General features: G+C 40.4%; 1 protein-coding gene across 8 annotated transcripts in view; it reads left to right on the forward strand.

The window, feature by feature from the left end:
- The first annotated feature begins 565 nt into the window (after nucleotides 1-565).
- The window catches only part of rab3ip (RAB3A interacting protein (rabin3)), a 44,805-nt gene continuing 32,945 nt past the window's right edge, over nucleotides 566-12,425 (forward strand). For 2 of the 8 annotated variants that reach the window (XM_077235342.1, XM_077235343.1), the window contains exon 1: nucleotides 566-874. The gene's annotated coding sequence lies outside the window, so the exon portion shown is untranslated. The remainder of the gene's footprint in view (nucleotides 875-12,425) is intronic. The other 6 variants (XM_077235337.1, XM_077235340.1, XM_077235336.1 and 3 more) reach the window with 4 other exon arrangements.

Below are 12,425 nucleotides of genomic sequence, written 5' to 3' on the forward strand. Positions count from 1 at the left end.
AAAAACTAACGTTACAAATACATGTTCTGGGAACCAAAATTAGCTGGGTAGAACAAGGTTTTGATCCAGTGAAATATTTAGGCTTACAGTAATGTGGGAAGGGCACAATTCAGTATTCAACTATATTAATCATCGTTGTCCGTTATATTTTAAATGATGACTGAAACTGTCCGATACGCGGCGCTGCGGTCCAAATTATAACCCCAAACAGATGAGTGGAATTTATTATTATTACTTTAGGTTAATACGTCACTTTTTTATTGTACTATGTGTATTAAAACCTTAAAGGCTTCATGTTTTATAATAGAAGCGATCTGCGTGAACCGGTCAGAGCCTCCGCCTCATCTGACAGGAATGTTGGATGAACAGTTCGTACTATGGCAACATCGGTTCGTAAAATATTAATTAGGTAACTCCATCCTTGATCAATAGGCCTTTCTGGTTGGCTGAAAGGCAGGCGTTGGTAGGCGGGCGCTGGACAGCTGACGAATAAACGAAGCGTAACACTATCTCATGAATATTAATTAGATAACGTGTCTGGAGCCCAAATAAAGGTATTTGAGAAACGTCAGCGCGACCTAATTAACATTCATGAAGAAACCGTCGCAATAGTAGGATTCGTATATACTACACACAGAACAGCAGCACAATCATGAAGCGGGATGGTGGCAGCCGGTGGCTCTGTTGTGTCTTGTCTGGCCCTGGTTACTGTCTTTAACCGAGGACTAGTTTATCACGAGAAAGACATGTGTTATGAGAGAAAAAGAACGAACTGTGTGATCGTGCAAGCGTTCATGTATTAATATTAATTATATCCGTGTATTTTCTTGAAGGAGGAGCGGGATACATGACAGACACAATCCCTTCAGGACATGTGAGTGTACTTACATTAGACAGCCATCTTGCGCTTTTAACATCTATTCTTGCTTTTTTTATTATTGCATCAACGCCAAATCCAACGTATTATGTCATTGTGTTAATGAGGCTTTGATGCATTATTCATAAGGAGCTTGTATCTATGAAATGGTGTTGATGATAACATTTGCATTGCTTGAATTACAATGTCTTACTCCTCAGGGTTTGTTGAAAGCATAAATATAATAACATGACCTCTTCATGCGCGCACACATAAAGATAGCAGGTGTGTATATAATAATATTGAATTGTTTCTGCATCCAGCACTTCTGGTCCATCTCGCTCTTAAAGCTTAATATAACCTTAATGGAAGTGTGTATGCACCATACTCTCCTCTATACAGTAGTGTTCTAGCAGTGTCTGCCAGGAGCTCCTGAGGGAATTAGTTCAGCCCCTCACCTCGTCCTGTCTTAAAACAATGAGCCCTATGTAGTAAACAGTATGTGGGCATTGAATGGCGTCAGGTCAGGCGGATACCTGATCCATGTGCTGGTGACAGTGGAGTCATTGTGCACCTACTTTAACCAGTGTTATTAAGTGTCATCTACTCTATCTCACGCAGAAGACTAAACTAATGTACAGTTGAAGACAATATTATCAGCCCCCTATAAAATATTATGATTATAATATGATTCCCAAAAGCTGATTAAAGGAGCAAAGTTTTTTTTTAACAGCATTTCTAAACATAATAGTTATTTTAGGAAACTTGGAGTGTTTATAATACAAATAGAAACAAAATTATGACCAAGAATAAAAAACTGTACAGGTCAAAATTATTAGCCCTCTTATATGACCCTGACAGGACCATAAAGTTGGCTCAGATCCGGTCCAGATCCAGACCCGTCGCCAGACCTCAGTCTTAAGGGGGGCATATGAAATGTATGGGGGGGCACAATTATTATTAGCCTACAGTATGTATATTTATAATAATCAACTCTAGTCGCGCAGCACGTAATCATCACGTTAAACATATAACCTACAGCAATATGACCAGGTAGCCTATAGCCTACACCACATTACACAGAAGCAATGTTATGAATATCCATAAAACACTTGACTATACAACATATTAGATGTAACACTAGAAGCATCTCTCAAACATTGCATTTTAAAGCAGTCAACAATGGGATATGCATTGCCATGACACACACACACACACACACACACACACACACACACACACTGTACATACACACGACACGCACGCAAATACACTCGCACAGATACTTTGAGTGGAGGCAGCGCTGTCCTCTCTCCAGTCCCAGTACAGCGGGAGGAAGCGTTTCTCCGAGCAGAACCTCCTCATCAAAGTATCATTCCACTCGGAAGGAACTGAAGTGAGTAAGCCAGCGAAAACCCGTTTTGAAACAGCTTTCAAAAATGCGCTGTAACTGTTGAGCGGCTTAGTTGTATGTCACGTACATAGCCTAACGTTCTTTTGTAAGGCCGTGATAGGCTGTTGCTGTGTAGATTCCAATCAATCAAACTAAATCACACCATTGTTTCTTTATATTTTTAATATTTTAATTATAAAGAATGCAACATTAATGCAACACAAAATTAGCAACTATGCTTGTTTATTAGCAACAAAATTAAATTATCTGTGCCTCAAGTGGGGGGGCACAAGCATTTGTGGGGCGGGCCCGGCCCCCTATGGCCCGCCCATAGCGACGGGTCTGTCCAGATCTGGTACACGTGGATTCCAAACAAAACTATGTTGCTGTCTGGGTAATAGTCAATTGTTTATCCCTTTTGCTTGATAACTTCCTTTAGTTGTTTGTGTCAGTCCTGAGGAGTCGCAAGCCCATTCCTCCTTGGCAAATCTCTTAAGCTCCTCCAGATTTGTTGGTCTCCTGGCATAGACTCTGGTCTTCAGTGTGTCCAACAGATTTTCTACTGGATTCAAGTCTGGGCTTTGTGCAGCCCAGTCAAGGACATTCACTTTGCTCATTTGGAGGTAGCTAGTTCCTCACCAGAAGTGAGGTGTGGTTTTGGGTAGTGTTGTCAAAAGTACTGATTTCGGTACCAAGTCAGTACTGAAATTCGAAAAAATTTGAGCGCTTGCACAGATCCACACGGGAGCATTTGAAAGCAGGCGTCTATCAGTGGATTCCAAAAGTCAGTATTTTTGACAAAACTAGCTTTGGGTCACTATCATGCTGGAGGAAAAAACGTCAACCCAAACCAAGTTTTATTGCAGATTGCCTGAGGTTGTCTTTCAAAATCTTCTCGTCGTCTTCCTTTTCCATGATTCCTTCAATCCTGACAATATTCCCAGTTCCAAACGCATTGAAACATCCTCACAGCATTATACTCCCACCGCTTTGTTTTACTGTGGTAACGGTGTTCTTTGGGTTGAATTAGCGCCTCTCCCTTCTTCCTCCAAAGATAGGCAACATATCTTTGGCCATAGAGCTCTAATTTTGTCTCATCTGACCAAATTAAACGTTTCCATTATGCTTAATTTTTTTCCAGGTTGTCCTTGGCAAACATGCAGTAGGGGCGTGGTGTGTCATTGTCTGTGTGTTTATCCATACTGAATAACCCGGCGCTTTTGCCCCCGCCCTCCAAGTGAACCGCATGGCTACTTATTATGCTGTGCTCTGGCCGGCTCTATCTGATATCAAAATTCAATGAAGATGGATGCCGCAAAGATTGTCGCAGACGAGCTGAACCGTCTGGCAGTTACACCGAAAATGTTTTCGTCGCACTTCGTGGGCTCGGGAAACTGAACCGGAGGTATGGGTGCGGCGCGCGCGCCCTCAGTGCGTGAATACGGCGGCTCGGCTCGCTGACAGCGGTGGCTGGCCTTTTCATATGTGACGTCCCGATTGGTTTGAATGGGGAACGTTTTTTGAACAGGGAACAGAGTTAATGGACTGGCAAAAATCTCCATAGAACATGAACTGGCACAGAGAATCGAAATAGAGGATGCAGTTAAGACCTTTGCTGCGATGAAGGACTGTCGTGCGCGTTTCTGAAATGTAAGTTAAGCTTCATTTGCTCTTTAGTCGTTATTTAAGATGATGAACCTGCTGATGATATAACGTGCTTGCGGACATTTCATTTGTGTGTGTATACGCACATAAGAAAGTGGTGTAAAGAGATTTTCAACAGTAATTTGAGGAGGTGAAATGTGATTATTTGGAAAATTCCTGTCATGACTGCTTAAAGAAACATGCCAGCAGGCATTTGCCTCCTGCATAAACTTTAATATTGTTGACATTTTGGGCACACGAGCGTTGCGCACTATTTACGTTATATGTAGGCCTATGGCTTATTGGTCTTTGTGTGTTGTTGCTGGTTTTGCGTCATATGTATATGCAGTGTTTCCCCTAGGATTCTTTTTTAGGGGGGGGGGGGGTGTACTGCTGGTGTTGCGGAGCGGGCGTGTTACGGATACGTGGTGTAATTTTTTTGCAATCAAAAAGCATGTCTAATTAATTGAAATCATGTATTATGAATCATTAAACAATACTTTTTTTTAAAATATATGAAAAAAAATGTCACACCAATTAATTCTGCGCTAATTCACACTAACACTAATTCTGTGTTGTGTTTTTTCTGGTAATAAAATGAAGACATAAAACAAAAATTGTATCATTTATCATCAATTTTAATCATGTGAAATTAAATAAACTTTTTGTCAAATAACTTGCTGCACAATGAGCTTTACTGTTAAAATTAAAACATGGATTATTCCTTAAAAATTTCAGTTTTGATGATAATTTATTTGGATTAGTGTTAGTGTATTATTACATTGGGACATATCTAAATTCTAATGTACAACAGTAATATATTTCTGTCAAGTTAAACCGAACTTTTATTTTGACGGGTTGCCGTGAAGACCTTTTGAGTTTCTGTGTGTTTATGTCATGATGATAGTTGTTCTCAAATGAAGCGGTTAAATGATCACGAAGTAGGGTTGGGAACATACTGTCTATGGTTGGGAATCGTAAGAAATTTTTCGGTTCCGATTCCGGTTCCGCCAAACGATTCCGGTTCCGGTTCCCATTCAATAAAAATTATTAAAACTAATACAAATAGTAGTACGGGGAAAATACACAATCCTTTTTGTGTTTTATTTCTGATAGGCCCTACTTGTCAAATGAGTTTAACAGACTGGCAATGTCAACAAATGCAACATATTATTTAGCAATATTTTTTTCTGAAGGAAAATAAAAAATGTTGCATTCTCAAGGATAATTTGGGACCTCTCCTATATCTTATTGTATATCCAGCAGTGGAATGTCTCAGAAGGGGTAGAATATGCTTGAACACACATGTAAGATCCAGACAGGTGAAACATAATATTTTTTAAATCGGTTTGAATGATTGATTTCTGTGAAACTTCACTTGTTTCCTTACTGGATTAAAGTGCTCTAGCAGTTAATAAACAGAAATGCATGCGTCTTGCGGAAGAACATTGTAGCCGGAGCTACTTCTCTATGTTTATGTCAATGACGCGAGTGAGTCACGCAGGCACTGGGCTACTCCGCAGCAGTGCCGAACCGACCAGTGTAAAGTAGTCTGAGTCTAAACGCTTATTACAGCCTTACCGTAGTGATTCAGGATAAGACAAAAACACGTTTTGAAAAAAGGCATTCATGATGTAATCGCTCATTATATACATTTTGTAAATTCTGAAGCGAATTTTCGTTATTTGAAGCGACTTTCAAAAGGTGATTAACTGTTTTAACATCAGTGTTTATTCTCGAACTATAAACTTTTATCTCAGTACTTCTGTGATCATTTGAATATTTTTAACACAGAAATATCGATACTGTGTTGTTGAAAAGACAGAAAGTAAAGCTAACGTTAGATGTTTCATGTCAGCGACAGCGCAAACAGATTTGAATGTCCCGGTGTGAAGTTTTTGTCATTTAGGAATAAGATCGCGTGGGTGTTTGAATCGAGATCGTTTAAAGATTAATGGTGCAGCTCTACTGTCTTATTCTCTCTCTCTGCGTTGGTATCTGACGCAATTTTTTTTAACTTGTTATACGAATAGCGCGAGGGACAGTGCATTCATTACAATTTTAATATTTATGTCGCTATTAAAGGATAAGCTCCCAGCACTTCGTCCACACATCGCATCAGAACCAAAAACACTACCGGTTCTGCATAAGAACCGGTTCTCGGTTCCCAACCCTATTACGAAGTGACTTTCAGAGTGGATCTAGAGCCTGGAGAGGAAGTTCATGCGTTTGTGTCTTCATATAGGCCAAAAAATAGCGCAAGCGTCACACGTGCTTCAGTGTGTGTGTGTGTGTGTGTGTGTGTGGTAAATGAAACTGCGCGTCGGCGGCACCATTAATTCACACAGAACATGCAGGATTCGTATTTAAATAGTCTTTGTGTTTTAATATTCACACACACTAGTCTACATCGCGATTTGATTTCAAGTGTACTGAACTGCTTTCTATTTTTTCCTAAAATTTACAAATTCCGTGAAATTCCGCGTTATACACTAAATTCCTTTTTTATGACTGGATTTCGTCAGCATTTTAGGGGGGGCGGGGGGTCGTTTTGGGGGGGCGGGGCTCCCCCCCAAAACAATGGTAGGGGAAACACTGATATGGCATATTGGTCTTTGTGTGTTGTTGCTGGTTTTCCGTAATATGTTTATGGCATATTGGTCTTTGTGTGTTGTTGTGTGTATGGCTTATCTAAATGAGATGTAAATGAGCCCTATTGTCACTCCCAGCTGCAGAGACAGGTGAGAACTGCACAATCTTTAGAGGTCGTTTTCTCATCTTTAAGCTTTTTTAAGTGCCTAGCTTCAAATGGCCACAACTTCTCCAAATATTATCAGATTTCCACATGTTACACATCGTTGGAAAGCTTGGAGATTACACTTTCAGAATCTATGAATAACTCAAAATGCCCCAGAACCGACTTGTGTCCCTAGTTTCCGTGACCGGTCACATATGAGCGCGAAGGGGCTTGCATCACCAGTTTCTTTCTCTGGGAAGGTAGGGGAATACCATTACCTGATTGGTTTACAAGCAGTTTGCTTTGCTCATGCTGACCAGAGCGTGCACACCAATGGTTGCAGACCACCATCAGAAGCTGAAAGCACGCCTGGCCTCTACGATTTACCTGACTGAGGCAGACATCCCAAGTCAGGGATGTATGTCCGCTATCCCGAATATTGATAGGGGCTCCCTGATGCCTGCAAATTAGTTCAAATCTCCCGGAATCTAGAGCTTGCAAGCTCCAAACCGTGTAGCGCGCGCACGGCAGAGAGAGAGAGAGTGCGAGAGACCTTGCGTGTGTGTGCAAATGTGCCCCCCCCCTCCCCGCGTCAAGAAAAAACAACGAACATTCACCAATCGCCCCACATCCCATATCATTCTCACCTTTTTCACCCCTGACCCGTTTTCATGCCTGTTTTATATAATTGTGAGGATATGTCTCTTAGTAAACTCCAGGGATGTGCCAAAATGTGGGCCAATAAAATAAATAAAAAATGACTGAAAATTAAGGGTGCTCCGATCGATTGGCAGATGACCACATTCTATGGCTCGATTTGAGTCACTAAAATGGGCCAAAATCTCAACAACCAATCACAAATTGATTACGTCAGAATTTAGTGCCATGAAATGAGCTGATGACATGTAATCCAGAGGTATGAAAATACATACGTTGACAGGCAGATAGGACATCGTATCGTAGCATTCTGACCTAATATTTATATACATTTAGACCAATTAACTTAGTAATTGCTATCAGGATGTGAAGAGACTTTCAACCAGCCTAGAAATCTAGACGCACCCTAGCGGTAGCAATATTTATTTTGCAGTCAGTGTAGTCTAGCAACTCTCCGTTGGCTTTCGAGCTGGAAAAACCAAACTCTAGTCAGGCCAATCACATTGAGAATAGAGTTGGTGGGCGGGCTTAACATAATGACGGCAGAGTTGTGACGGTTCCGCATCAATTTCCTGCTACTTGAAAACAAAGATGACCGCTGCTGCTAGCGAACTGCTGTCTTTTGAATCGGCTTTGGCCACGACTCTGGAGGACTTGAAGTTAAGCTTTTCTTTGAGAAAAGAACATAGAACGGCACTTAAGTCATTCTTAAAAAAGGAAGATGTGTTCGGAGTTTTGCCGACTGGATACAGCAAACGTTTAAGATATTAACTAGCTATCTTAATAGCTAGGGAAATGGGAAAATGCATGGGACTCACTCAGCCACAACCGTTCGTTGCTCTGGTTGGTTGTAGTGCTATCCTATTGCGTGCAGAGGGAATTTGAAAGCCAACCGTTTATCCCACCCCTCGGATTGAGGCATGCCAATGGTGAGTTCCCAGACCTAACATCTTGATGTGGGTCTGGCTTGCCAGGCTAACTTTAAACCAGTATAGCAAAAAAAATTTTTTTTTTAAAACAAATCACCTACCCTGCATGAAATGAATTCTCATTATTGATAAGGAACAAATAATTAAACTACACACAATAGCACAAATAAATAAATACAACAGAACAAAGATACAAATGAAGTAATCAGTGCTTTTAAGGTTTTTCAGGTAGGTCTAACAGTAGTTTTATCATCGCGATATCAATGCTAAAACCATGTATAATGCAGTCCTATGTGAAATTACAGTTCTTGTCCTGGTCCCTCCTTAACACTGTGGGATTTTTTTCCCACATATTATTGTCCAGTAGGAAACAATTGTCCTTCTGACCTCTTAGTGAAGGATCTACTCAAGACGAACCACAACGACCAACATTGAGCTACATAAACAATTGAGCTGCACACTGTCATACACACAGTCAACAATAGTTTAGTCTCCATCTGTGTGTCTGTCTCCTGGAGGCATACTCTCCTCTATTGTTCAGTTGGATGTAGTTGATTGTGTTCATAAGACTCTGGTTACTCAAAAAGATGAACAAGCCCTAAAACCACCCCGTGACAATATACATACAGTCTTTACTCTGCATCCTATGTTGCCATCTTACACCAAAACAGCCGAGTATGTTTCACACACACAGGGCCCTATCATATACCCGGCGCTAGGCGCGACAGAAGTGTTTTTTGCTTGTTTCAGCACGACACAGTTATCATTTTCACATCCTGCGCCACGTTGTTTAAATAGCAAATCCATTTGCGTTATTTAAAGGGCGTGTTAGTAATATGCGCCTATAGGCGGGTCCACAACTCGCGTACACTATAATTTTTTTATTCGTTATATTTGGCATGTTCGTGTGCTATGCATTCCTGTATGTGTAATAAGCAATGTAAAAGATTAATATTGTACAAGATATGGTGGAATCCAGCTTGTCCTGTAGATGGTCTGCTTGCGCACTTTAACCTCTCGCACAAGCAGATCCGTTTGCTCTCTGGAGAAGCCTTGAGTTTTTCAGCTTGCAAATTCCGGCATGTAAATAGCGATAAATGACAACCCTTTTAGACACGCTGACCATTTTTTCCATCATTAAACTAGCAAAAGTGGATTCGGACAAGCCCTAAGTGCACTTGCGCTGTGCGCTTTAGACCATGCACTTAAAATAGGGCCCTCAGTTGTCAATGTTAACGTTACAGTTTAGAATGAAAAACAAATCACGAAAAATGAATGTGAAACAGACACTGTTTGCATGATTTGTGCATGTTTCACGTTTGCTACATGTGACGGCACCAGAAGGATTCAGGGAAATCAAGGGAGGGAGGCTACTTACTAACATTTATCTGATGACTTTTACCACACTTTGTTTTCAAGCAGCTGAATCATGAAAATTTTACAAAATTTAAATTTCAAGAATTTCTAAGGGACAATTCAGGCCATTTCACATTTCGCTCCGACTGACACGACCAATGCTGACAGTGACCAGATTATAGTATGTAATTTCTCAAACATTCCAAGACCTGTCAAATGCCAATTTAACATGTTCAGTTGAAAAGTTCATGTTCAAAAGTGAGAGCCGAACTGAACTAGTTGAACTGCCGACAGTGGTTTGGTTGCATTTATAACCTGTGGTTGGTTGCACGAAATGCTTAGACTAGTCTTAAAAGAACGACCTAAATCGGGTAAAAAAAACGGGTTTCAAAGTGGAAGTTTTTGAAAACGTTCTCCGCGTAAAAAATAAAAACGTAAATCTCTGAACACGATGATGTCGTGCACATGGGTATTACATGTTCAGTCTATAGTGTTTCATCGCCATCTAATGACTTGGCAGCAGAATACAGCGTTTTTAGTCGTTTCGTTTTCATTTTTATCTTTTCTTGGCATAAATGAATTGTACTGGATCAAACGAGCCCAGGTTACTTTAGTGAAAGCTATTGGCTCAGCTCACCTTTAGCTTCCCTGATTGATTGACATTCAGTTTAATACACAAGACTAATCAGAACACGGTGTTTATTTTCTGAATCGATTTGTTTTCTCTTTAATAAGTGTTCATAGTTTGTGTTGCTTTTATCAATCTAAAGTCATCCTCGAATGATAATGTGTGCTGATGTTGTCCAGGGTGTTTTCTGGATACTAGGGCACCATACTAGGAAACATGTTTCGGTCAAAGTTCGAATGCAATAGAGTGGTACAGGTAATGATGTCAGAACCCAGAAGTGTAATTCACCGCTGGTTCCTTCCTGATTTTCCTATGGGGTTTTATAATGAGTAATTTATGAGTAAAATAAAGCCTGTGGTAAACATAACTTAATGATACTTTGATGTTTTGCACGCACTCACACCCCAAGCTGTCTAGTTAGTTATTAAAAACGTCTGCTTTGTAAAAAATTAACATAACCTTTTGAAAATTCGTGTTTTCGCTATAAGTGTGTTATTGACGTTGTAGAAAAAAACAAAGTATAGTCAAGTTATGATTACCTCAGGCTTTATTTTACTCTTAAATCGAAAAACCTCCATTATAAAACTGCATAGGAATATCTGGAAGGAACTCGAATCTTCCGGGTTCTTACGTCATAACTGCACCACTCTACTGCAAATTATTTTATTATTTGCATTGCATCCTCATTCCCAGAAGCAATCACTGTCTGATTATTAGCCAGTCCATGCAGGTATGAAAGTATGAATGCAAATGTAGCTGTGGGCGCTTGAGAGCGTTTTGGCAGCGCTGCGTTTTTTCAGTTGAGACGATTCGTTGCTATGATACAGAATATCCGCAGCACAGTTTACTTGTAACTGATTTCGCAGATAATTTTGTTTCATAAAAAAAAAATATTTTTCATCCATTTTGTTCGGTTAGCTCTGCTGGTTGACGTCGTTGTACAGAAAGAATGTTGTGACAGTTGGTCGTGTGGTATTTGTCCCGCCCCTCCTCCACTGTGATTGGACGGCTGTGTAAAAAGTGACAGTGATGAGCGCAGCGTTTTACCCAAAGTTGAACATTTTTCAACTCTCGGCGACCAGTAAAAAACGCCGGGCGCTCAGCGCTTGAGCGTTAAATACACGGCAATTTTCCGGGGATCAACGCGCTGTGTGACTTAATAGACGTGCCAGGCTTGAAACCTTGTCAGGCGTAGCAACAGTAACTAGGGAGGGCGGGGCTTAGAGAAGGGTCAATTGACGTATTACTATAGAGTGCTTCTTGTGTTTGTGCAGAGCATGTGAGGCTGTTTTAGTTTCAAGAACGTTTTATCATCCCATACGAAGTTAGGCAAACCTTTGCCAACTGGCAAATTTGGTGTCGCACTTAATAGCAAGAATACTTTCTTTTATCTTTTGTGGCGGAAGGTCTCGCCTAAGTAGATTGTTTTGTTGTTATTATTCTATGTAATTTGCACTTTCATAAATAAGACATGCTGTATTTTCAGTTTTAATGCTGATTGTCTTTTGTTTACAAGTTACAGATGGAGTCTGGAGATGATGTGGGGTACTTATTGTTTACTGTTTACATCTTACCTTACACACTCCAGGCTGTTGGAGCTAGCTCAGGGGAGAGACTGTATGAACAATAAGGGCCCAATGTACCATACAAAAATGCCACTTTAACCAATCACAACATTAAAAACGAAGCCCTAGTTTGGCACATTTTCGGTACATTGGCACAGTTGATTGGTGTGAAGCATTTTGAAATGGTAAAACGTCACATTTTGTTTGTGTTTGTATGATCGTTTGCTGCTGTCACGTCTAAGTACTCATGGAGCGAAAAATGATCCACTCGTAAGGTTATAGACACTCGTGCTGCAGATAGCTAGTGATTTTTTTTTTCACTGGTGAAAGTAAGAGCTAGTGTAGATAAGCTGTAGCCGCTCCAGCAGCAGCAGGACTCAATATTTAATGATGAGCAGCTCTAGCCTATCAGATATCTGTTCGGTTTATTACAGCGTTGACGAGCAACACACGCACTAATGCCCAGATATATTCCTTCTCCACAGAATATGTATTCATTCATGTTGTATTGAGCAACAAAACTTTTTGACACACTGGACTGAATTGATGTTTCTCATGATCTTACACGACTTGTAACGGTCACTTTGTGTTTTATGGCAATCTGAGTTAAGCTGAGAACTGCGCATGTGCGTAGAGTGTCAGTTAGATTTTCACAAGTGA

Source organism: Siphateles boraxobius, unplaced genomic scaffold (assembly GCF_051911475.1).
Source record: "Siphateles boraxobius isolate OS27281-9 unplaced genomic scaffold, OSU_SipBor_1 19, whole genome shotgun sequence".
NCBI classification, from domain to species: Eukaryota; Metazoa; Chordata; class Actinopteri; order Cypriniformes; family Leuciscidae; genus Siphateles; species Siphateles boraxobius.